The following is a 26,264-nucleotide window of genomic DNA, read 5'->3' as shown; positions in this document are numbered from 1 at the left end:
CCGCTGAACTCCAGATTACCATTGCGAAACCATGCTCTCCCTGTGAACATTGCACCAGTGCCTTTAATCCATTCCTACAACCAACACTAGGTATTTACCCCATTTTCAACTGAAAAAACCTATCTTCATTCTAAACCTAAGCTAAATTGCTTTAAAAATTAAGTAATTTTTTAAAATTAAGTTGTTTGACAGTCTTGAGACTCTCTGAGATGACCAAGTTTTCCATAATTCCCTAAAACCCCTTGATATCGTCCTTCAATCCACAAGAACCAAGGATGGATGCCCAAGTTTCCTTGAAATTCATGCCAGTTACCACTCCCCACAGAGATTTAGGCCATCTTCCCCTAGCTAACAAAGATTTTCAGATAAAAGACCTCACCTTTGAAGAATCCCCTCTGAAATTGTATTGCAGACACTGAGACAACTATTTGAACCATGCAGATAAGATAGGCCTCTGGGAATCAAACTTGCCCAAATATCAATTTCCCAGTGTTCATATCTTCCCGGAAATTATTCACTACTGTCATGCAAACTATGACCCTATCATGAGAGCTGTAATGTCCCCAGACCAGAAATTCCTATTTACTATCACTACTGAATCCATAAATGAAATGTTACAGTTACAACCTGGTCAAGACCTCACCCCCCTTACCATTGCTGATTTTCTTGAAAGATTCCCTAAGCTATCTAGTTCCAGAAGTACCCAAATCCTCCAGACTTTCATTGTTGAAGAAAGACTCATGCCAAAAGACCCCCCTCCTTACATGTCAGTCATCTTTTCTGATCTGGGCAAAGATATCACAACAATGATATCATGCATTTTAGGTTTTACCACTAATGAATATGTAGATGATATTATTTTTTCCTACATGTCTATTTTTACCCCTGGTCAACCTCCTGTAGTCAAGTTTGATTATGCAAAATTCATCGAAGATAAAACGCATGATCAGTTTATGAGATTAGAAAATGAAAGTGTTCAAATATTCATCAGTCCTGTATCATTTGTTTCTCTGCTACCAAACTGATAAGTTTCCCTTCTTTGTCCAAAAACTTGATACTAGAGGGAATCCTAGATTTTTCATCTTCTGGACCTCTCTATTCCATAACTCTAGTTCTTCTCCCTATCCATACACAGAGTTTATTGACCTATTTGTACATCCAATGACTACAAAGTTATTAGGAAGTCCCCCTCCCAAAATCAGTGTAGACATTAAGAGGGTTCTCCAGTTGTCCAAACAATACAAAGTAAGGGATTGGTACTTGTACCAAAACCATACTGAAATAAAAATTTATGGGTGTGAGTTACCTCCTTACAAATTACCTAGATATCTCCCTATGTGATTATTTTCTCTGGAGTACTACATGCAAATGATCAATTCTGATCAGATTCACTCTGTCAAAACCAAGAAGAAGGCCCAGCTAAGAATAAAATATCATCTAGGCCCATTTATTTGCAATAATAGACAAGCAGGAAAGGAGGTAGATGAAATCCTCCAAAGATTGATATTAACATAGAGTTTCATCTGGACCTATGACCCCCACAGCTTCATTTGTAACAGAAGCCAGAAAAATAAGATATCTCCTTATATTCACCATAGGATCCTAGAAATTGAACAATATGCCAATCAATTTCAATGGGTGGAAGGCACTCTGGTAGATCAAGATAGCACACAAGTTGCAGTTGACAATGTATTGGTGGATTTAGAAAGAAGGCTTGATGAAGATTCTTTTGTACAGGTGTCTGGAAAAACTTCATCACAAAATCATTTACAGGAACACAACACACAGCCATCAGAGCAACAAAAGTCATCAGAACATGCAGAAGATTCAGAGCAACCAGAAATTTTGGAGGAGCTAATCAAATAGAACCAAACATGAGCAGTCCTCCCATTCTACAGACTCCTCTAAATGAGGAGAAAAATCCAAAGAGAAGCCGAGAGGAGGCCACTCCTTCTACTGTGCCCATTGACCAAACCTATGAAAAAAGGTAAAGGTTGAATCCCCTGTCCGAACAGGAATTTCTTGAAGAAACAGAAAGTGACACAATAGCAAAAAGGAGTGACAGCATGCAAACCATTCCAATAGGAGGGACACCATCTACTTCAATGATACAAGCATTGGAAAGACAACAGAGCATAGAGGTGTCTTCATTCAGAGATCCTTCAGGACAAAGCCAGAGCATAAAAGGAAAATATAAAGAAATTAAAGCAAGGAATGAAAAATTGAAAGCTCAGACCTATGCTCACTATCTCAGAATGGGTCCAACCAACCAGAAAAGGTTGATGTCGGCCTTTGATATAAAGGAAGGAAAGATGCAGATGAGCTTCCTCAAGCCAGCTGTGCCACAACCAAGATCCATGGTTGATTATTTAAAGACTGATTTTGAAGTTTCGGCAAAGGATATTCATCCTATTAACCAAATAGAATTGCACAAACAAACCAATGAGATGGTATATTCTACATTGACAAATAAGGCCATCACAGTACATCAATTGCAGAACTCATTGAACAATACCTCTGCACAACTTCAACTAGAAAAGGCCTCCTCTCAGGCTAAAGACACCAAGATAAAAGTTTTAGAAGAAATGGTGGTAGAGTTGGGACATGATCCCAAGGATGTCAAAGCAGCGGAACAATTGATTAAAAATAAAAATGATGACATAGCTGCACTGAAGAAGCAGCTCAAGATCCCTCATCTACACCATCCTCAAATTGTAGAAGTTATAGAGAAGCAAAAGGAGGAAGAACTTATGGACTCAGTGCTTAAGTTAAAGGATCAGTTAAAAGAAACTGAGAAAGAATTGGAGAAATAAATATAGTCTAAGCATAGTGAGTTGGCCACCGCTCCTCAGACTGTCATACCTACAGTTTCTACAGTAGTACCCTCCACTCTGGCAACTTCCTTGGTGCCAACACTTCCACCATTGACAACATTGCCAGTAGTAGGGACTATTTTAACCACAGGTATCAAAGCCATGGAAAAAATGAGTATCCAGGCCACAAAATTGAAAAAGCTCAGAGAACAAATGACAAGTTTGGAAACAAAATTCGAGCTAGCACAAATTCAGAATAAAGAAGAAGAATGAAAAAATAGTAGAATGGAGGAAAGAATCAGGGTCCTGGAGAAGGATTTGAAATTGGAAAAACCATTGGGAGACATGAAAAATATATTGTGGGCCAATATCATTGATTCCATCAATGATATTTTGCCTTCTATCCAGGTAATTTTTGAACAGACTGAATTAATTAAAGTAGATATGGAAGCTATACAAAATACTAAAGAGGAACTGGGATATAAACCTGAAGAGGCAAATCAGTTGATTGATTTTTTGAACAACAGAAACAGGTACCAGCTGGATGAGTTAGAGATTGAGGATAGAATAGCTACTATTATTGAAATAAAGAAAGTTCTTACTAAAAGGAACTTAATGCTTAATTTAGAGAAAAGGTGTCAGAGTATTCAGGTAGACATAGATAGCTTCATGTTGAAATATGGCATTTTGAGAGAGAAAGGCCTTCCTAGCCCACTAGTTATACATGACAAGTTAATGACACAGGAAGACTATATCGAGAGATTAAATAAACAGGCTAGGAGCCAAGCAAGTTCTTCAGGAGTAAAAGCATTACCTACAGGAAAGGTACTTTATGATGGCTTGGAGAATCTATTTTACATAGAACATGAAGTAAAACATCTATTCACCAGCAAACCCAATTTTGCTAAGTACACAAAAGCTGATGAAGTTTACAGGAAGATGATCAGGATGAAATTACCAGATAACGAATGGTGGACCAGTTTGACTAATTTACTATAAGGTTACTATAGTAAATCTGTGGAGTAAAAGATGTTTACCATGGTAAATTTTGGTAATATAGGATGAAAGGATGAAACAGTATAGGTAAAGAGTATCAGTAGGTGGAGATAAGAGTGAAGTCTCGCACATAAATACCAAGGCAACTACAAGAAATAAATCTCAGTTCTAGTATTGATCCAGGTGGATATTGGTGGCCACCTGCCAAGTCCACCTGGACCCCCACCATTGTCTTTCTCAGCATTTTCAGTTTCCTTAATTGTAGCACAACTTACTATTTTTAGCAGTTTTTCGGGTCCTGAACTTCCGGAGCCGTTTTGAGGCCCTAAACGACGTTTTTTGGGGAATCTGGGGGCAACATGGGTCCATGGAATGGACCGATGTTGCCTATTCCAACAATGATAGTGCTCGGATAGATATTTCTAATGAGCTATTGTACGCGTCAAACGGAGATCATATGCCAAAGTTACGACCCCGGGAAGTTGATGTACCAATTTACCCCAAACGGGGCCCACAGTTTGGCGTTTCATCTCCTAGGGTTAGGTTTTGGAATGTTAAGGGTTTTTCCATTGTTTCTCAACAATAAATAGGCCTTCGAGCCTCATTGTAACACAGTTCAGAGGCATGTAGCCATCACATCTCTTCTCAGAGATAAGCTACCATCGCCCTAGCTGGTTTATTTCCATTTCTGGTTGTAAGCATATTTCAGTATTTTCCATTAATGAAATGAAGTATTATTTCCGCTGCATCTTTGTGTATATGGTTATCTCTGTAATTTGTTGCGTTCCTGTTTAAATCCGGATCAAGTATCTAGCACATTCACAAATAAAGGGACAAAAAACAATTTGTTTTCCATCTGTCTCTATATTCGTGTGGAAGATAACTTTTGTTTCCTAGAATAAATCTCATATAGTTATGATATATTTTGTATTAATTTTTTGTATGAATACTTCACAAATTGAAGTAATTAGGGTGGATTAAAAAGAATTTATGTATAATTTTTGTTTTGAGCTAAAGGAGCTATTGTATTCAAGGCTGCACTAGTTTTCTGGATTAAATAATGCCGAGGACATTTCACTCGATTCATGTGCACTGTGGGAAACAAATAAGTATCACTTCTCTGAGTTTGATTATTGTTTTCCTTTATGTTATGAAATATCATATGTGTTTCTTATAATTCTTAAAAGCAAACAAGGAGTAATATCATCAGAATTAGCTTAAGTGCTCTCTGCTTTAACTGTTTTCTTATTTGATGTTTTCTACTAAATTGCTTAATTTTGGGAATTCTTAGTTTCTCCCTTACTTCCGTAATTCATTCCCTCTATTGGCCCCTAGTACAAGATTCTTAATTTCCCTTTTTATTTTCCAAACCTCCCTTCTTCATCTTAATCCCTGTTAAGGATTCTTCATTGCCCTTGGCCCTGGTTAAGATTTTCATCCATTAAGACCTTCAGATTTGTCCTTGCTGTGCTAGCTTTCCTTGTGAACTCTTACCTCAGTGATTAATCAAATCCTGATAAACCTTTCCTACTTGAATCCATAGCCCAATGGCCTAAATACCTACTCTGCCCATCTGTTTCCTTAATTCCACCAAACAAATCAAAACAAATTCCTTAAGCATTAATAACTAGCCTAATATCATATCAAAACAATGCTAAATTATAAAGAGAGAGCCCTCTCTGAGTGTAGATCGGCTAGGATCTGTACTTAAAATATTGGTTTGTAGTTACCTTGGACACTTTCCTTCTTTTAAATAACTTCTAAGGAAAATCTAAGTGATAACATAGTGGCGACCATACTGGGGAATGAACAAATCCTCAGTTGAAGTAAACCTTTGAGAAACGTAAAGTTTAATTTTGAAGCATCTTAAAGGATTATTAGAAGTTATTTTGAACATCCATAAAATAATAGCATTTAAAAAACTCGAAATCTGGCTTCAGGGAGAACTCGTTATACCAGGGCTAACCCTGATCCAAATCCTCCCCCTGTGTTTGACAATCCCAACTTCCAAGAATCATCAAAAGACAAGAGAGGTCATTTGGCCCTAGACCTTTGTTTAGATCATATTCATGCCTTGCTGAGTGGCTTTTCGTAGAAGACCTTCCTTTTGATGAATATTTTGAAACTTCTCTGTTTAGAACCAGATCTGATAGTGAATTGTTGGACTTAGTTCCAGATCCAGAATTCATCATAGAACTTGAAATCCAACGAGCCAACTTGTCAATTGATTGAAATCTACTGAACTCCCCTCAGTCATCCCTTACCACTGATAGAGCCCTTGAACTTTCTGAAACAACTTAACTTTCTTTTAGTTCATCATTATTCCCTCACCTTTCTGAAGTCCAATCCACCCCTCCATTCATTCCTTCACTTTCTCTTCAGCCAATCACTACTCAACACCCTACCACTACCTCTAATTCTTCCTCCACAACCCAAACACCCCCTGTTACCCCAACTCCGGTTCACACTCCTACCCAACCTAGAATCATGGCCAATAGATATGCTCCCCTTGTGATGCCTGCTCCCCAAGGTGCTATGCCACAGGACTATCAGAGTAAAATTGTTACCTTTGATGGCACTGGAACATACACAACACAACAACACACTAGGAAAATGACAGACTACTTTGAACTTCATGAGATTGACATAACAGATGTCCAAATGAGAATTTTCGTCTAAAGTATGGCTGGAGAAGTGAGAACATGGTTTATATCTTTGCCCCCTCAGAGCAGAGATAGTCTGAAATTCCTTTACCAATAATTCTTGAATAGGTGGGAGAAGAAGAAGAACCCCCTTTAGATTTTATCTGAATATGAAAACCTTAAAAGGGGGCCAAATGAAACTGTTCAGGACTATTGCACCAGGTTTAATAATGTATATAATGCCATTCCACTTGACCTTAGACCTCCACTTGGCTTAGCCCTAATATAGTTTTCGGATGGATTTTATACAGATATGGCTTTCCAATTAAGAGAAAGAAATCCTCCCACTCTAGAAGAAATGCAGAGTGTAGCAATAAGCATTGAAGCTAACCTGCTTGCCAAAAGAGCCAGAGCTAGAAAAGAGAGAAGAGTACCCTTGATAGAAGAAACGTCACCCTTTCACCAAAAAATGGATGCTTTGACCAAAGGAATGGAAAGGTTGATGGACAGAATCGAAAACATTGAAAGAAAACCTCACTGGGATAACCAGCAGGCTCCCCCAGCAAGAAATCCGAACTTTAGGAAAAACTAGAACCAGAATGCTGGAAAGAATATTCCTGACTAGAATATCAGACCACCTTTCAAAGAAAAACTATGCAGAGGCCTCACACTTAGAAGACCCTGAAAAAGATACTCAGATTAATTTGATGCGTCTAGATGATGAGGAAAACATTTTCCTAACTCAAGATGACTGAGAATCACACATGCTCCAACAATTCCAAACCCAAACAGGAGAATCATTTGATTTCAAGCAGGGGTACGACTCTTCTATTTTTAAGGTACATAAACAGTACAATTTAAGAAGCAGAAGAAATATTGATGCCCCAGAACAACACAAGAAAACATTTCCTGATCAGTCTAAGAAAATCAAAATAGCTCCAATGACAAAAACTCTTCAAATCCTTTCTAGATCAAATCAAAATCCCCCCGCCCACCATTGAAGATGTAACTGATAACCAGCCTTCTAATGAACAACCTTCCACTTCATTTCCCCCCAAGGGGAAAAGTCTCCAAATATTATATTAGAAAATCCAGCAAAGAATGCCCCAAACCTTGAAAAAGAAGAAAACACTACTGCCAAAGTTTCAAATGTTCAACAGATAAAGCCCCTTTGTCTTTCAATCTGGGGGCAGAGGTGGCTAAACTCAAAATTTCAGTTCCTTTAACAGAACTGGTTAAACATGATACTTACAGGTCTCAGATAAGAAAATCATTAAATTTCATTGAAAATGAAGATTCTGTAAACCTCTTTGATGATCAACCTGAGTTAATTTTTGGCCCTGATGTAAATGGGAAACCAATGGAAGGAGGGGTACCACCCTTCTATATCAGCCTCAATATTCATGACAAAATCTTACATAATTCCATGCTTGACTCTGGTGCTTCACATAATCTCATGCCCAAGTCTGTTATGGAGAAACTTAACTTAGACATCACTAGGCCTTATAGGGATTTATTTTCCTTTGATTCAAGTCAGGTTAGGTGCTTAGGGCTTATAAAAGATTTGTGTGTTTCTCTGGTTTAGTACCCTGCCAAAACTATACTCATGGACATTGTTGTCGCTGATATACCTCCCAAGTATGGAATGATATTGTCCAAATCTTGGGGTGCCAAACTCCAGGGATCCCTACAACTTGATATGTCTTATGCTACCATTTCAATCATTGGACATCCCAAGAAACTTTATAGAGAAACTTTAATGAAGTATGTAGTGAGTAGTCAGGAGAGGCCTCAGAACTTTCCTATATATTCAGTACATTCTGACATGGATTCTTTTATTCTTTATAATGCTGAAACAAGACATGAAGCTGATTCAAATAACATTATAACAGAACCAAAAGAAATTGCAGTACTAAAAGAAAATTCAAATGTTCAAATTCATGAGATATCAGATGACAAAGAAAACCTAGATGCCCTAGTCAAGAAAGAAACCACCACTCCAGATACAAATTATGAACATGAAATCTTATGGCATCTGGAATTTGATGGTTCAGTAAACAAGCTAGGTGCAGGAGCAGGTGTATGGATTTATAACTTAGAGAATGATCATGCAGAAGGTCATGCCTATAGGTTAAACTTCAAATGTACAAACAATATGGCAGAATACGAAGCACTCTTGTTAGGTCTTAAACTAGTTAAAGGGTTAGGAGCTATAAGGGTATCAATTATGGGAGATTCTAAATTGATAGTTAAACAAATTAATGGTGTTTACCTGACTAGAGACCCTAGACTAGGATTTTATAGAGGTACAGTTGTAGAAATCCTTAACACTTTTTTAGAAACCAAGCTTGTTGTTATCCCCAGAAAACATAACATGCAAGCTCACAGTTTGGCCATGTTTGCTAGTACCTGTAAGTTGCCCTTCTAGCCCAACCATCAGTACACTGCTGAGGTTAGGCACAGACCAGCTATTCCTGACAACTTAAAGAACTGGAAAGTATTTGAAAATGATAAGCAGATTAACAATTTTTTAACATTAGATGAAGAATTTGCTAATATTAACATAGATATAGACAAAGCTTCACATTTTGATCACGCTAATGAAATAGAAATTAACAAACTAGAAGAATATCAAATAGACAGACTTCATCCTATAGAATTCACAAAATCAAATATTCAAGATTTAAAACAAATGGAAACTGATGAAGTAATTGATGATGAAAGTGAAGTCATAAATCTCAAAGATAATTTCTTACCCAAGGGATTAACTCCTTTAGAGGACTTATTCGACTCAAATGATATTCCTAAAAAGACTAAAATGGAACCTTTGAAATTAGACATAGATAGGATATGAAGAGAATACCAAACTAATAAAACTGTCTAAATCATTACCTCCCAATGAAAAACTGAAATATATGGAACTTATGAAGGAATTCCACGATGTTTTTGCCTGGAATTATGAGGACCTAAAATCCTATGATACTAGCATTATACAACACACTATCCAGTTAAAAGAAGATCAAAATCCCTTTAGATAGAATCTTAGAAGAATTAACCCTATTCTACTACCTTCTATCGAAAAGGAAATCAAACAAATGTATGAAGCTAAGATTATTACACCCATTAGGTTTTCAGATTGGGTATCTAATCTTGTCCCTACAAGAAAGAAAACTGGAGAAATAAGACTGTGTGTTGACCTTAGGAATTTAAACAAAGTTTCACTCAAAGATAACTATCCCCTACCTAAAATGGATCACATATTGCAAAGGGTAGTAGGTTCCACAAGGATCTCACTATTAGATGGGTTCTCTGGTTACAACCAAATCCTAGTCCATCCAGATGATCAAGAAAAAACTACATTCACTACCCCATGGGGTACCTTCATGTATGTTAAAATGCCTTTTGGATTGAAAAATGCAGGGGCCACCTTTCAAAGAGCAATGGATATTGCCTTTGCTAAGGAAATCCATGATTTCCTAGTTATATACCTTGATGATATCACAGTGTTTTCCAGATCAGATCAACAACACCTGGATCATCTTAGGCAGGTCTTTATTAAATGCAGGAAATATGGCATCTCTCTGAATCCAAAAAAGTCTTTATTTGATTTGGAGGAAGGAAAATTGTTAGGCCACGTTATCTCTAAAGATGGGATCCGTATTGACCCAACTAGGATTGAAGCTATTTTGCAAATACCTCGCCCTTGAAACATCAAAGAACTTCAGGCATTTTTAGGAAAAATAAACTTTTTAAGAAGATTTATCTCTAACCTAGATGAACTAATTAGACTGCTAACTAGCATGTTGAAAAAATATCCGGCTATTAAATGGACCATAGAGGCTAAAAAATCATTCGAATATATAAAACTAGCCTTGACTCAAACACCTGTCCTCATAAGTCCAATGTTTGATAGAGAATTTATCATTTTTTCCTTTGCATCAAAACATACCATTGCTGCAGTTTTATTACAGAAGAATGATTAGGGATTTGAGCAACCAATACCCTTCTTTAATAAAGATCTAAGGGATGCACCTTTAAAGTATAACATAATGGAAAAACAGGCTTTTGCTTTGGTAAAAGCTATCAAAGATTTTAGAGTCTATATCTTGTACTCTCACATAGTAGCTTATGTTCCCAATGTTGTAGTCAAAGACATTCTAACACATAATGGAGTTGAAAACAAGAGGAGAAAGTGGATAGCTACCATATTAGAGTACGACATAGAGATTAAACCTACAAAATTAATCAAAGGTCAGGGGTTGGCCAAACTTATGGCTGAAACAAATTGCCAAGCCCTAGATATAAACTTCATTGCAAAACTGGATAATGAAGAGGAGATGGCGACTCCACATATCAGCCAGGACTTTACAGATTCACCATCATACACTGGTATAATATATGTTCTACAAAATTTGCAATCTCCTCCAGGGTTGTCCAGAACCAAAAGTAGGTTTTTAAAAATGAAATATTTGAAATTCTGCATGATTGACGATACTTTATTTTGAAAAAATCATGAAGGTATTATGTTAAATTGTTTATTAAAGGAAGAATCTGACAAAGTACTCCATGAATTTCATGTAGGTGATTGTGGAGGACATCTCTACTGGAAGACAACGGCTGATAAAGAGCTAGATTTTACTGTCCAACTTTGTTTTTTGTTGTAAAAAAATTAGTAACCTCCTGCCACAAGTGGCAGATCTTTGAAGGAAAAAGAAAACTCCTGCCTTTACCTTTGAAACCCATTTCTACTGAAAACTTTTTCAACAGTGGGGTCTACACTTCATTGGTGAAATTCACCCCCCTTCTTCTGCTCAACATAGGTGGATCTTGACTGCCACAAATTACTTTACAAAGTGTATAGAAGCCATTCCCTCTAGACAAGCCACTTATACTGTCATAATAGGTTTTCTGGAGGCCAATATTATGTCCAGATTTGGTTGTCCCAACAAAATTATCACAAACAATGCTGCAGAATTTAAATGAAAGAAGATGATTGATTTTTTCCATAAATACTATATAACCCTTGGTCACTCTACAGCCTACTAACCTCAAGGAAATGGACTTGCAGAATCCTCCAACAAAAACCTGATGAAAATTATTAAAAAATTGTTGGAAGATAATAAGAAAACATGGAACAAGAAATTAATAAATTCTTTGTGGGTAGACAGGCTGACCACTAAAAAATTTATTGGAACCAGTCCCTATCAGCTAGTCTATGGGATGGAAGCAGTTTTCCCTTCATCATTGGGAATTCCAGTAATGAAACTACTCGAGGAATCCCAAGTTGAGCCAAATGATATTAAGAGGAGAATCAATCAGACCATTCATTTGCAGTAAACTAGGGAGGAAGTAAACATTAGAGCCCAAGTATTGTAGGAAAAACTCAAGAAAGTTTTTGATAAAAGAACCAAGGCAGAAGACTTCTATCTTGGTGATAAAGTTTTGAGGTGGGACTCCAGAAGGAAAGACAAAGGGAAACATGGGAAGTTTGATTTCCTGTGGAAAGGTCCATACATTATATATGCCTTCAGAGGTAATAATGCTTACTTTCTCAAAGAATTGGATGGTGCAGAGGTAGAATGAGGACTAGTAAATGGTCGAATGTTGAAACACTATATTGATCCAAGTTACTAATTTTACCAGTTTCAGTTGTACATATTATATCCTTCAGAAAGTTTAGTTTGTATTGGATGGTAAATTTTGGAGTTGAAGCCCGAAGAGAAGGCCCTAAGCTTCAAAAGTGTCACTGTCATAAATATCAATAAAGCAGTAGAATAAAGGGAAAATTGCAGAATAAAATCACAGTCTTTTAGAAGGCCATTGATCTACAGTTCTTGACTTTCCACCAGGGAAAGCCATCCCCAAGTGGAGCCATTGTTATGTTCCTATACCAATAGGTGTCATAATTTATGATTGACTTAGTTTATCTCTGTAATATGTACATACCTTTTCTTTCTGTAAATGTTTTCCATATTCAAAAATTCAAAAGAATTCAAAAATGTAAAGAGGGTTTGTCCTAAAAGGAAAAATCAAAGGACAAAAAGAATAAAGAAAAGGTCAAAAAAGAAATGAAAAAAATGAACCCCAAGAAAGAAGAAAAAGACCGTGAAAGTGTGCAAGTCTAAATGCCACTACCATTTACTTTGACGAAAAATAAAAGGTTGTGTGAAGCTTGTCACTTATGCCACAATCCATGAATGGTCAAATAGTGTAAACTCGGCTATTTCATGTTTTCAATTTCTATGTTTATAGATAGAGAATAAAATCTGACCAAACTGTTTAATCTTGGTAGATAAGTAGATAGATAGAGTGAATAAAAAGAACTCAACAGTTTAATCTGGGCCCTTGGATGTAATAAGGATAGACTTAGATAGATTTTTTATTGTAAAAGAAAAGAAAATTTTGATAAGGTTTTTCCAGTCTAAGTGCACCCTAATAAAGAGTAGAAAAAAAATGGTAGGATGAGTAGGTGGGTAAGTAGTTGCATGGTTGCAGAATTCTAATGAATGATTAGCTAAGATCATATCATTTACTTTCATCATCATATTGTTTTAAAAGTATGGATAACAAGGAAACATTTACAAAGTCAAGTGGTTAATTTCCTCATTCATTTTACCCCTTATTTCACTAATTTCCCACAAATAACAATCAAAGTACCTAAAGCCTTAAGTTAAAGGGGCTCATATCATTTCTATGACTTCTGGAGGGACCGGACCCTTGGCCCAATAACTTATAAGGTCTAAGTACTAAAACCCCCTTATCAACATTCACCCCCTCCATAATTCATTCATTTTCCTAAAAACGCCCTTTTCCTACGATAAAATCACTATTTGCCAAGGAAAAGTAATTACCCTCATATAAAAACCCACAAATGCACTTAAGCCTAAGTTATGATGTTCAAATGCAAAAATGTTAGTATATTTCAAAAACATTTTACTTAGCGCGTTTCCATTTCCATTTTCATATTAACGTCTAATTCTATTTATGTATTTAAATCCCGAAAATACTCCCCTTTCCCATATATATTATTAAAATTCCATATGTTAATATCCCACCCCGATGGTTTGAAATATAAACCATAATAAAATAATTAGATGGATTAATTAATTGATCTGTGATTATTTAAGAACCATAACCCTTCGCCGTGTTAAAAGGGATTAATTAATCAAATTGTGATTAATTAATAACCGTCCTCCAACCAAATCATCCCCGACGTCATTAAATATCGCTAATCCATAATTCTTACCCCGTCGGGCCCCTCCATTATCTCCCGATTAAATCATTGCCTTGATCACCATATGATCTGACCCCTTCAGACCTCATGGCTGACGCTCATATCGGGCAGCCTCCGATGCCAACCTTTACCCGCCCGATGTGAGCAGTTTTACTATTCATCCTGCCGCTACGTGTCGCCTGATGAATGGCATCGAGCGAACCTCTCCTAATACCGCCAAGCCCTAGAAAGTAGTGTGACAGATTCCACTTACTGCCTCCGCTTACCACCCTTGCTAAACGACAAAATGTCACCTTCGTTAGTTGGCACCAACTATCGCTTTTCCATTATACCCACCAAAATCATTGACTTTGCAAATAAAACCAAAAATACTCATTATCTTGTCTTACCAAGAAAATAACCTTTTGTTCTCCATGCACATGCAGAGTACGTTCGAACTGTCAATCTGCTTCCAACCGTCAACCTCCAGAAGCTGCTGAACTCTAGATTACCATTGCAAAACCATGCTCTCCCTGCGAACATTGCACCAGTGCCATTAATCCATTCCTACAACCAACACCATGTATTTACCCTATTTTCATTCTAAACCTAAGCTAAATTGCTTTAAAAACTAAGTAATTTAGTAAACTTAAGTTGTTTGACAGTCTTGAGACTCTCTAAGACGACCTAGTTTTCCATAATTCCCTGAAACCCTCTACTATTGTCCTTGAATCCACAAGAACCAAGGATGGACACCCCAGTTTCCTTGAATGTCATGCCAGTTACCACTCCCCACAGAGATTTAGACCATCTTCCCCTGGCTGACAAATATTTTCAGATAAAAGACCTCACGTTTGAAGAATCCTCTTTGAAATTGTATTGCAGACACCGAGACCACTATTTGAACCATGCAGATAAGATGGGCCTCTGGGAATCAAACTTGCCCAAATATCAATTTCCCAGTGTTCATATCTTCCCAAAAATTATTCACTACTGTCATGCAAACTATGACCCTATCATGAGAGCTGTAACGTCCCCAGACCAAAAAGTCATGTTTACTATCACTACAGAATCCATAAATGAAATGTTACAGTTACAACCTGGTCAAGACCTCACCCCCCTTACAATTGTTGATTTGCTTGAAAGATTCCCTAAGCTATCTAGTTCCAGAAGTACCCAAATCCTCCAAGCTTTCATCGCTGAAGAAAGACTCATGCCAAAAGACCGCCCTCCTTACATGTCATTCATCTTTTATGATTTGGGAAAAGATATCACAACAATGATATCATGAATTTTAGGTTTTACCACTAATGAATATGTAGATGAGATTATTTTTGCCTACATGTCTATTTTTACCCCTGGTCAACCTCCTGTAGTCAAGTTTGATTATGCAAAATTCATCGCAGATAAAATGCATGATCAGTTTATGAGATTAGAAAATGAAAGAGTGTTCAAATATTCATCAGTCCTGTATCATTTGTTTCTCTACTACCAAACTGATAAGTTTCCCTTCTCTGTCCAAAAACTTGATACTAGAGGGAATCCTAGATCTGTCATCTTCTGGACCTCTCTATTCCACAGGTCTAGTTCTTCTCCCTATCCATACACAGATTTTATTGACCTATTTGTACATCCAGTGACTACAATGTTATTAGGAAGTCCCCCTCCCAGAATCAGTGCAGACATTAAGAGGGTTCTCTAGCTGTCCAAACAATACAAAGTAGGGGATTGGTACTTGTACCAAAACCATACTGAAATCAGAATTTATGGGTGTGAGCTGCCTCCTTACAAATTACCTAGATATCTCCCCATGCGATTATTTGCTCTGGAGTACTACAGGCAAATGATCAATTTTGATGAGATTCACTTTGTCAAAACCAAGAAGAAGGCTCAGCTAAGAATAAAAGATCATCTAGGCCCATTTATTTGCAATAATAGAGAAGCAGGAAAGGAGGCAGATGAAATCCTCCAAAGATTGAGATTAACACAGAGTTTCATCTGGACCTATGACCCCCATAGCTTCATTTGTAACAGAAGGTAGAAAAATAAGCTATCTCCTTATATCCACCATAGGATCCCAGAAATTGAATAATATGCCAATCAATCTGAATGGATGGAAGGCACTCTAGTAGATCAAGATAGCACACAAGTTGTAGTTGACAATGTATTGGTCGATTTAGAAAGAAGGCTTGATGAAGATTTGTTTGTACAAGTGCCTGGAGAAACTTCATCACAAAAGCATTTACAGGAACACAACACACAACCATCAGAGCAAAAAAAGTCATCAGAACAGGCAGAATATTCAGAGCAACCAGAAATTTCAAAGGAGCTAGATCAAACAGAACCAAACATGAGCAATCCTCCCATTTTGCAGACTCCTCTAAATGAGGAGAAAAATCCAAAGAGAAGCCGAGAGGAGGCCACTCCTTCTACTGTGCCCATTGACCAAACCTATGCAAAAAGGCAAAGGTTGAATCCCCTATCCGAACAAGAATTTCTTGAAGAAACAGAAAGTGACACAATAGCAGAAAGGGGTGATAGCATAAAAACCATTCCAACAGGAGGGACACCATCTACTTCACAGATACAAGCATTGGAAAGGAAACAGAGCACAGAGGTGTATTCATTCAGAGATCCTTTAGGACAAAGCCAGGACATAAAAGGAAAATATAAAGAAATTAAAGCAAGGAATGAGAAACTGAAAGCTCAGACCTATGCTCACTATCTCAAAATGTGTCCAACCAACCAGACAAGGCTGATGTCAGCCTTTGATATAAAGGAAGGAAAGATGCAGATGATCTTCCTTAAGCCAACTATGCCATAGCCAAGATCCATGGATGGTTATTTAAAGACTGATTTTGAAGTTTCGGCAAAGGATATTCCTCCTATTGACCAAATAGAACTGCACAAACAAACTGGTGAGATGGTATATTCTACATTGACTAATAAGGCCATCACAGCACATCAATTCCTGAACTCATTGAAAAATACCTCTGCACAGCTTCGACTGGAAAAGGCCTCCTCTCAGGCTAAAGACACCAGGATAAAAACTTTAGAAGACTTGGTGATAGAGTTGGTACATGATCGCAAGGATGTCAAAGCAGCGGAGCAGTTGATTAAAAATAAAAATGATGATATAGCTACACTGAAGAAGAAACGCAAGATCCCTCCTCTCCACCATCCTAAAATTGCAGAAATTATAGAGAATCAAAAGGAGGAAGAACTTATGGACTTAGTCCTTAAGTTAAATGATAAGTTAAAAGAAGTTGAGAAAGAATTGGAGAAAGCAATACAGTCTAAGTAGAGTGAGTTGGCCACCGCTCCTCAGACTGTCATACCTACAGTTTCTACAGTAGTACCCTCCACTCTGGCAACTTCCTTGGCGCCAACACTTCCACCAATGACAACATTGCTAGTAGCAGGGACTATTTTAACCACAGGTACATCAACCAGTGCAGGGACATCAGTAGAAAAAACCGATGAAATGATTAAATCCATGGAACAAATGAGTATCCATTTCTAAAGGAACTTAATGCTTAATTTAGAGAAAAGGTGTCAGAGTATTCAGGCAGACATAGATAGCTTCATGTTGAAATATGGCATTTTGAGAGAGAAAGGCCTTCCTAGCCCACTAGTTATACATGACAAGTTAATGACACAGGAAGACTATATCGAGAGATTAAATAAACAGGTCAGGAGCCAAGCAAGTTCTTCAGGAGTAAAAGCATTACCTACAGGAAAGGTACTTTATGATGGCTTGGAGAATCTATTTTACATAGAACATGAAGTAAAACATCTATTCACCAACAAACCCAATTTTGCTAAGTACACAGAAGCTAATGAAGTTTACAGGAAGATGATCAGGATGAAATTATCGGATAACGAATGGTGGACCAGTTTGACTGATTTACTATAAGGTTACTATACTAAATCTGTGGAGTAAAAGATGTTTATCATGGTAAATTCTGGCAATTCAGGATGAAAGGAAGAAACAGTACACGTAAAGAATATCAGTAGGTGAAGATAAGAGTGAAGTCCAACACATAAATACTAAGGCAACTGCAAGAGCCAAATCCAAGTTCTAGTATCCAGCACATTCACAAATAAAGGGACAGCAAACAATCTGTTTTCCATCTGTCTCTATCTTCGTGTGGAAGATAACTTTTGTTTCCTAGAATAAATCTCATATAGTTATGAGATATTTTGTATTAATTTTTGTATAAATATTTCACAAATTGAAGTAATTAGGGCGGATTAAAAATCATTTCTGTAGACTTTTTGTTTTTATCTAAAGGAGCTATTGTAATCAAGGCTGGACTAGTTTACTGGATTAAATAAAGCTGAGGACATTTCACTCGATTCATGTGCACTGTGGGAAACAAATAAGTATCACTTCTCTAAGTTTGATTATTGTTTTCCTTTATGTTAAGAAATATCATATGTGTTTCTTATAATTCTTAAAAGCAAACAAGGAGAAATATCATCATAATTACCTTAAGTGCTCTCTGTTTTAACTGTTTGCTTATTTGATGCTTTCTACTAAATTTCTTAAGTTTGGGAATTCTTAGTTTCTCCCTTACTTCCGTAATTCATTCCCTCTATTGGCCCCTAGTATAGGATTATTAATTGCCCTTGCTATTTGCCAAACCTCCCTTCTTCATCTTAATCCCTGTTAAGGTTTCTTCATTGCCTTTGGCCCTGGTTAAGATTTTCATCCATTAAGATCTTCATATTTGTCCTTGCTGTGCTACCTTTCCTTGTGAACTCTTACCTCGGTGATTAATCAAATCCTAATAAACCTTTCCTACTTGACTAAATAGCCCAATGGCCTAAATACCTGCTCTGCCCATCTGTTTCCTTAATTCCACCAAACAAATAAAAAAAATTCCTTAAGCATTAATAACTAACCTAATATCATATTAAAACAATGCTAAATTATAAAGAGAGAGCCCTCTCTGAGTGTAGATCGGCTAGGATCTATACTTAAAATATTGGTTTGTAGTTATCTTGGACAGTTTCCTTCTTTTAAATAACTTCTAAGGAAAATATAAGCGATAACAATACCTTTGGACCCTGTAGAAGGATCGCGCTACACGAAGCTAGTGCGCGTCTATGAAAGCGATGATGACTTGGACTGCATCTACAAGATAACCATGTGGGAGAAAGATTGGGTAAATCCCACCGTGGATGGACGAATCTTATGGGAGCGTGAAAGCTCCTGTACATCAGAATCTGACAAGGAGATAGAACGATGGTAGAACCAGTTACATAAGGTAACCAAACTAAACTGTAGCATGATGACGAGATCGTTGTGCTGCGTATCGACAGAGGTAAGGGATCTTCCTATGTATGATGGGTTAAGCGAGGTAGAAGCCTTCCTGAATAGATTCGAAAGAGAAGTGTCGAAACCACAACGTTTCGAGGCTTTGAAATGGCAACTGTGCGCTATGCCCATGAGGTGGTGGGGCACGCACCAAAGAAGCTTTGAGGATTGGCACGAATGCAGGGGAATGATGCACATACGGTTTGGGAAGCCTCAGATGAGATTAACAGACAAGATTTCTGGATGGAAGAATCCACGTATGCACCTGTCCAAATGGATACAAGCATATGTTAAAAAACAAGTGCAGATGCACACAGACTTCGTGTTAGAAGACACGGTCAATAAGCATGTGCGGGTGAGGCAATTGTGCGAAAAACCCCTCTAGTTGGAACAAAAGAGTATGGGAAGAATGAGTGTGCAGAAGGTTATCCACGCAGAAGCCTTTAACGAAGTATGTGAAGCATTGAACAAGGTATATGATGCACAATGGACTGATTGAGACCTACGCATACCAGCAGTTCTGTAGGCTTATAGGACAACATGCAAGAAACTGACGGGACAGACACCTTTCTTGTTGGTCTATGGTGTGGAATTTGTCATGCCAATGGAGTATAATGTGCCTAGTCTGTGCATAGTAATGCTCACAGGTATGACGGACTGTGGAGCCCTGGAGGAGAGGCTCGTGCAGTTGGAAGAACTTGAAGAGGAACGATTTCTGGCTAGCTTGTATAAATTTCACCTGTAGATCAAACTGATATATGCAATTTCCTAAAGCATAATACTTGATCTACTTCTACAAAACATTAAGCGGAAGCAAAATCAATCTCATGAGCAACATCAAGCATAAACACACATAACTGATCAGGAGAAATAATCACACATAGCACAAGATGTATCACTAGGGAAAGCACCAGCATAAAACCCCCAACGATGTATTATCAATCAAGTGGAAATCCTCTTTTGGTTACAAAAAATATCAGCTCAAGAGCTATCATGTACTCTCTGCAATCAAAAGATGAAGATCATAGACTCACTAGGCCTCAATATACTAGTCATCAGTCCTCCAATCGCCTATTTCCTTGAGCAATTTTGATTGGGGTCCAGTTACAAAAAATATGTGAATTGGCCCCAGATCATACCTGCTTTCAACCTTAGGTCCAACTACGCAATCCTTGAGGACTCTAGTTCCTCCTGCATGCAAGGAATATTCCATGGGAAGATCCAAGCATCTGATAGTACACTGTCCCTCATCTGATCTCAACTGGGTCTCTATCTGAACTGCCATGCATCAGTTATCCATGAGAAAATACTCAGTTATCTAAAATAATAGTTGTCACATGCATGCAAGCATTAACAAACTATATTTTATTATTTTAACAACTTGTTAAAATAATCTAACTGGACTTGACTAGTTAGCACTAAGTCAACTGATTCTCTCATTATAGAACTCATACTTAATTCCTCAATCAGTGGAGAGAATAAAGGATAAATTCCTCAATCAGTGGGACAACTAATTGCATGTTCTCACAAAGACTTCAAGTTTAATTTTTACAACTAATTAACTCATGGAGATTAATCAGTTAATATTTTAAACTACTGTTAAGACCAAATTCGATTTTACTTCCTATAGATAGACCAGGGACTGCTATAAATAGGAAGGGACCCAGAAATTCTATTTTTAGAACTTTATATTTTTAGCAATTTCACCTCTCACCCAAGGTGGCCAATGACCTCACTGGCCAAACTGCTATTTTTAGGAGTTCTATTTTTAGCACATTCTAAATTTAGCATTTCTTGTTGCACACTTTTCAACACTCCCTCTCAACAAGAAAGGGATTATCAGCAACCCCGATCCTGTCTCTGTGGAACTCAAACTTTCCTTTTGACAATGCCTTTGTCAAAATATCTACATCCTGTTCCTCGGTCGAAATGTACTACAACATCATGATCCTCTTGACCACACATTCCTGTAGATGATGATATCGGATATATATATGCTTGGACCTATCATGAAACACTGGATTCTTAGAGAGTTTAATGCAACTCTGATTATCACAATATATCACTGTAGGATCCATCATCTGACCAAACAATCCCACTAGAATCTTCCGCATCCAAATGGCCTCACATGCAACCTGACTAGCTGCCATGTACTCTGCCTCTACTGTGCTAAGTGCAACTGATCGCTGTTTCTGGCTATACCAAGAAACCGCAGCTAACTGAAGGTTGAATATTCCTCCAAAAGTGCTCTTCCTGTCTGATGGACTACCTGCCCAATCTACATCCATGAAGGCTTGGAGCTTCACTCCCTCTATCCACCTGTACCATAATCCATACTGTGTAATTCCTCTGAGATATCTCAGCACATGCTTTGCTGCCTTCCAAAACAACTTGGTTGGCTGAACCATAGCTTGACTCAGCTGGTTCACTGCAAAGCACAAATCTGGTCGTGTGTTCACCAAATACATGAGTGAACCCACAAGCTACCTATAAATAGTAGCAGCTATTACCTCACCTGAAGTAGCATCCTCCTTCCTCTAGTTACCTGCTAGAGGAATCTCCATTGTCTTGCACATCTCCATGTGGAAGCGCCTGAGTATCTCATTGGCATACTTGCCTTGAGACACAAATACTTCCCCATCTCTCTGCCACACCTCCATGCCTAGAAAGTAGTGCATGAGGCCCATGTCCTTCATCTCAAACTCTCTTGCAAGATCCTCCTTGCAAGACTTGATCAACTGATCATCACCTGTCAAAATTAGATCATCGACATAAAGTACAATAATCAATAGCTTACCATCTACAATGATGTGGCAGAGGTTCGCATCTGCTTCACTCTTGGTGAAGCCCAACGGAGTGAAATAGCTATCGATCCTAGTATACCAAGCACAGGGTGCTTGCTTCATCCCATACAATGCTCGCTTGAGTCGACACACATGTGACTCACGATCGAAGGTCTCAAATCCCTCTGGCTACTTTATGTATACCTCTTCCTCAATCTCCCCATTGAGGAATGATGTCTTCACATCCATCTGATGGATCTGCCAACCCATCTGTACTGATAGTGCTAGAATCGATCTAATTGATGAGTACCTTGAAATAGGAGCAAAGGTCTCATCATAGTCAATCCCCTCAACCTGTGAGAAACCATGCTCAACAAACCTTTCCTTGTGTTTCTCAATACTACCATCAGCTACCTGCTTTACCTTGTAAAGCCATCGGGAAGTAATCACTGACTTGTCCCTTGGTCTAGGAACAACATCCCATACACTATTATGCATGATAGAATCATACTCCTCTACCATCGCATCCACCCAAACTGGTTGCTGCACTGCCTCCTCAAAAGAAGAAGGCTCAGTCGCTACACACTCCCCAACCAGGGCCATGTAGCTAGTGTATCTATTGGGAGATCTCCTCTGTCTATGCTGAGAGGATGGCTACCCCACATTCTCTCTCGTATCCTGCATCAATCTGTCAACTTCCCATGAGCATTTCCGCCCATCTCTGGAAGACTCTCCAATAGTGATGATCTCCACTACTGGAATCTCTGCATGTGGCTGATCCAAATCATTAGGAGGCTCCTCCTCCTTAGGAACTAATAGTTTCCTCATCATCACCATGCAACTTGAGCTCCCTCCCAAGAGATACTCGCATGGCTCGCTACTCATCGAACTTCAGATCCCTGCGCACTACGGTCCTCTAACTGGCAGAAAAAACACACGATAGTTTTGAGGTGTATCCATGTACCCCACAAGTATTCCCAACTCAGTTGTTGGGTCTAGCTTCTTCTGAGCATCTTTGGTCACATGACAGAAGACTAGTGATCCAAAGATGTGGAAGTGACTCACATCTAGTCTCTTCCCTTAAAAAGCCTTCATAGGTGTCTTCATCCCCAAAATACGATGAGGACTTCTGTTCTGAAGATATACTGTTGTATTGCATGCCTCAGCCCACAGATGAAGTGGTAGGCCATGCAACATCAATCGAGTTGCGCCCACAATAGATCTGGTCTTCCTTTCAGCCACCCCATTCTGTTATGGCTTATGAGGAGCCGTGAGTTCTCGTTTAATTCCTTCTAAAGCGCAGAAGTCCTTAAACTGCTGGGAAATATACTCTCCACCGTTATCACTTTGCAAGGCCTTTACTTTCATCCCTAATGCTTTCTCTGCAAAAGCTTTGAAATCACAAAACTTCAAGAAGGTTTGATACTTCTTTCACATGAAGTAGATCCGACATCTACGAGAAAAATCGTCAACAAAAATAACATAATACCTTTGCTTTCCGATGGAGGTTGTAGAGAAGGGCCTGCATACATCTGAATGAACTCGCTCCAGAACTACTCCTGCTCTACCATCCCGATCATGAAAGGAAGATTTTGCATACTTACTCAAAGTGCAACCTTTACATGTGCTCACTTGCTCCAACTTGCACTTGGGTAATCTGGTAGAAATTTGTTGCATGATCTTCAAGGCCCCATGATTCAAGTGGCCCAGTATCCTATGCCATAACTCACCAATATCTTCGCCATGCATCACCTCTACTTTGGAACTCAAAGTAGCACAGTCTTCTACCTATAACTTATAGAGATTCTTAACTTGAATCCCTATCTGTTTGGTTTATCCAGTGCCTATATGCCTTAGGAAAACCTTTCCCAAACTAAAGACTACATCATAGCCTTTATCCTCAAGCATAGCAATAGACACAAGATTCTTTTTCAGCCCTGGTACATAAATAACATTAGAAAGAGACAGGGGAGAACCATGCTCCCTCTAAAACACAACCGTACCTTCACCTGAGACACAGTACTTTCCATCATCGCGCATCTCAATCCATATCTGGAGATCCTTCTCCTGCAAAGTGCTGAAAATAGTATTGTCACCTGACATGTGGAAAGAAGCTCCACTGTCCAAGTACTAAACACATCCCATGTTGGATGAAACCATGCATGCAATAAGTGATAAATCCATCTCAAATTGTGAAGCTAGAGCATCACCATCAGATTCCTTGGAGGAACCTTTCTTGGACTTCTTCCTCTTTGGGCAACTAGTAGCATAGTGACCCAACTCATGACAATGAAAGCATCTCACCTTCGACTTGTCAAACTTCTTCCCTCCTTAAGAAGACTTCGATTGGGATGCCTTGCCATTCCCTTTCTTAGCTTTAGATGCTAAAGCCAAGTTCTCTTCATCATCATGCTTTGATGAAGAAGCTCCATCTCTAGTGTTTTGTTTGATCTCCTCCTACATCAAATCCGACCATAGTCATTCCTAGTCTAGCAGTTTGTCCCTTCCATTCACTGAGTCCTAGTAGCTATGCCAGTTCTTAGGAAGTCCAAGGAGTGCTAGACTCACCATATCATCATCAGCGGTAGTGACCCCTACGCTTGCAAGCTCATCTCTACAGTTGGTGAGCTTGTTCAAGAATGTAGGTGATCGTGTTGCCCTTTTCACACTTGATCTTTCGAAGCTTGTCCCTCTATGCCAGCTTCCTCTGATCACTGCTATTCTGATATAAATATTTCAATGTTTTCCACATTGCAAATGGAGTTTCCTTCCCATGGAGGCTCGAGACTATGTGATCTCGAACTCCCTCTAGGATGATTCTCCTAGCTCTATCCATGTTCTTTTTCCAGTCTGCAACCTGAGTAGCATCAGTAGCCTTAGGGACATCTTGATCAATGAAGTCCTTAATTCCATTATCTTCCAATACTGCCTCCATGTGATCCTTCCAAGCTATGTAGTTTGAGCTGCCATCAAGGGCATACTCAAGCCTTAACCCAGTGAAGGCCATTTGGATGAAATCTAAATTGTGATGAGAACTAGATATCTATATCCTGAATAATAAACTCCAGCTTTCTTTCTCTTGCTTGTATATCATTCCTTTCTTGATTAACTGTGCTCTGATACCATGTAGATATTTCACATGTAGATCAAACTGATATATGCAATTTCCTAAAGCATAATACTTGATCTACTTCTACAAAACATTAAGCGGAAGCAAAATCGATTTCATGAGAAACATCAAGCATAAATACATATAACTAATCAAGAGAAATAATCACACATAACACAAGATTTATCATTGGGGAAAGCACCAGCATAAAACCCCCAACAATGTATTATCAATCAAGTGGAAATCCTCGTCTGGTTACAAAAAATATCAGCTCAAGAGCTATCCTGTACTCTCTGCAATCAAAAGATGAAGATCATAGACTCACTAGACCTCAATATATTGTCCACTAGTCCTCCAATCCCCTATTTCCTTATGCAATTTTGATTGGGGTCCAATTACAAAACATATGTGAATTAGCCCCAGATCATACCTGTTGTCAACCTTAGGTCCAACTACGCAATCCTTGAGGACACTAGTTCCTCCTGCATCAAGGAATATTCCATGGGAAGATCAAAGCATCTGATAGTACATTGTCCCTCATCTGGTCCCAAATGGGTCTCTGTCTGAACTGCCATGCATCAGTTATCCATGAGAAAATACTCAGTTATCTAAAATAATAGTTGTCACATGCATGCAAGCATTAACAAACTATATTTTATTATTTTAACAACTTGTTAAAATAATCTAACTGGAGTTGACTAGTTAGCACTAAGTCAATTGATTCTCTCATTATAGAACTCATACTTAATTCCTCAATCAGTGGAGAGAATAAAGGATAAATTCCTCAATCAGTGGGACAACTAATTGCATCTTCTCACAAAGAATTAAAGTTTAATTTTTACAACTAATTAACTCATGGAGATTAATCAGTTAATATTTTAAACTGTTGTTAAGACCAAATTCAATTTTACTTCCTATATATAGACCAAGGACTACTATAAATAGGAAGGGACCCAGAAATGCTATTTTTAGAACTTCCTATTTTTAGCAGTTTCACCTCTCACCCAAGGTGGCCAATGACCTCACTGACCAAACTGCTATTTTTAGACATGCTATTTTTAGGAGTTTGATTTTTAGCACATTCTAAATTTAGCATTTCTTATTGCACACTTTTCAAAATGGCTTCCATCAGCAGGTACAAAAGCAGCGAAAAGGCCTGGCACGATCACCATATTAAGTTGCACACCTTCAAGGTAAACGATTTAGTCTTACTGTATGACAGTAAGTTTGATAAATTCCCAGGAAAGTTTAGAATGCATTGGCTGGGACTGCATGTTTTTAAGAAGGTCACAAACGGAGACGTGGTGTAGCTGGTAAAGCTAAATGGAGAACCGTTCCCAGGAAAAGTGAATGGTAGTCACTTGAAGCCATACAAAGGTGGCCCG

The sequence above is a fragment of the Pinus tabuliformis genome, chromosome X (genome assembly GCF_031772625.1).
Source record: "Pinus tabuliformis cultivar Carrire ecotype Pingquan chromosome X, CPIR1, whole genome shotgun sequence".
Taxonomy (NCBI): Eukaryota; Viridiplantae; Streptophyta; class Pinopsida; order Pinales; family Pinaceae; genus Pinus; species Pinus tabuliformis.
The sequence above is the reverse complement of the archived record's forward strand: the minus strand, read 5'-3'. Positions refer to the sequence as shown.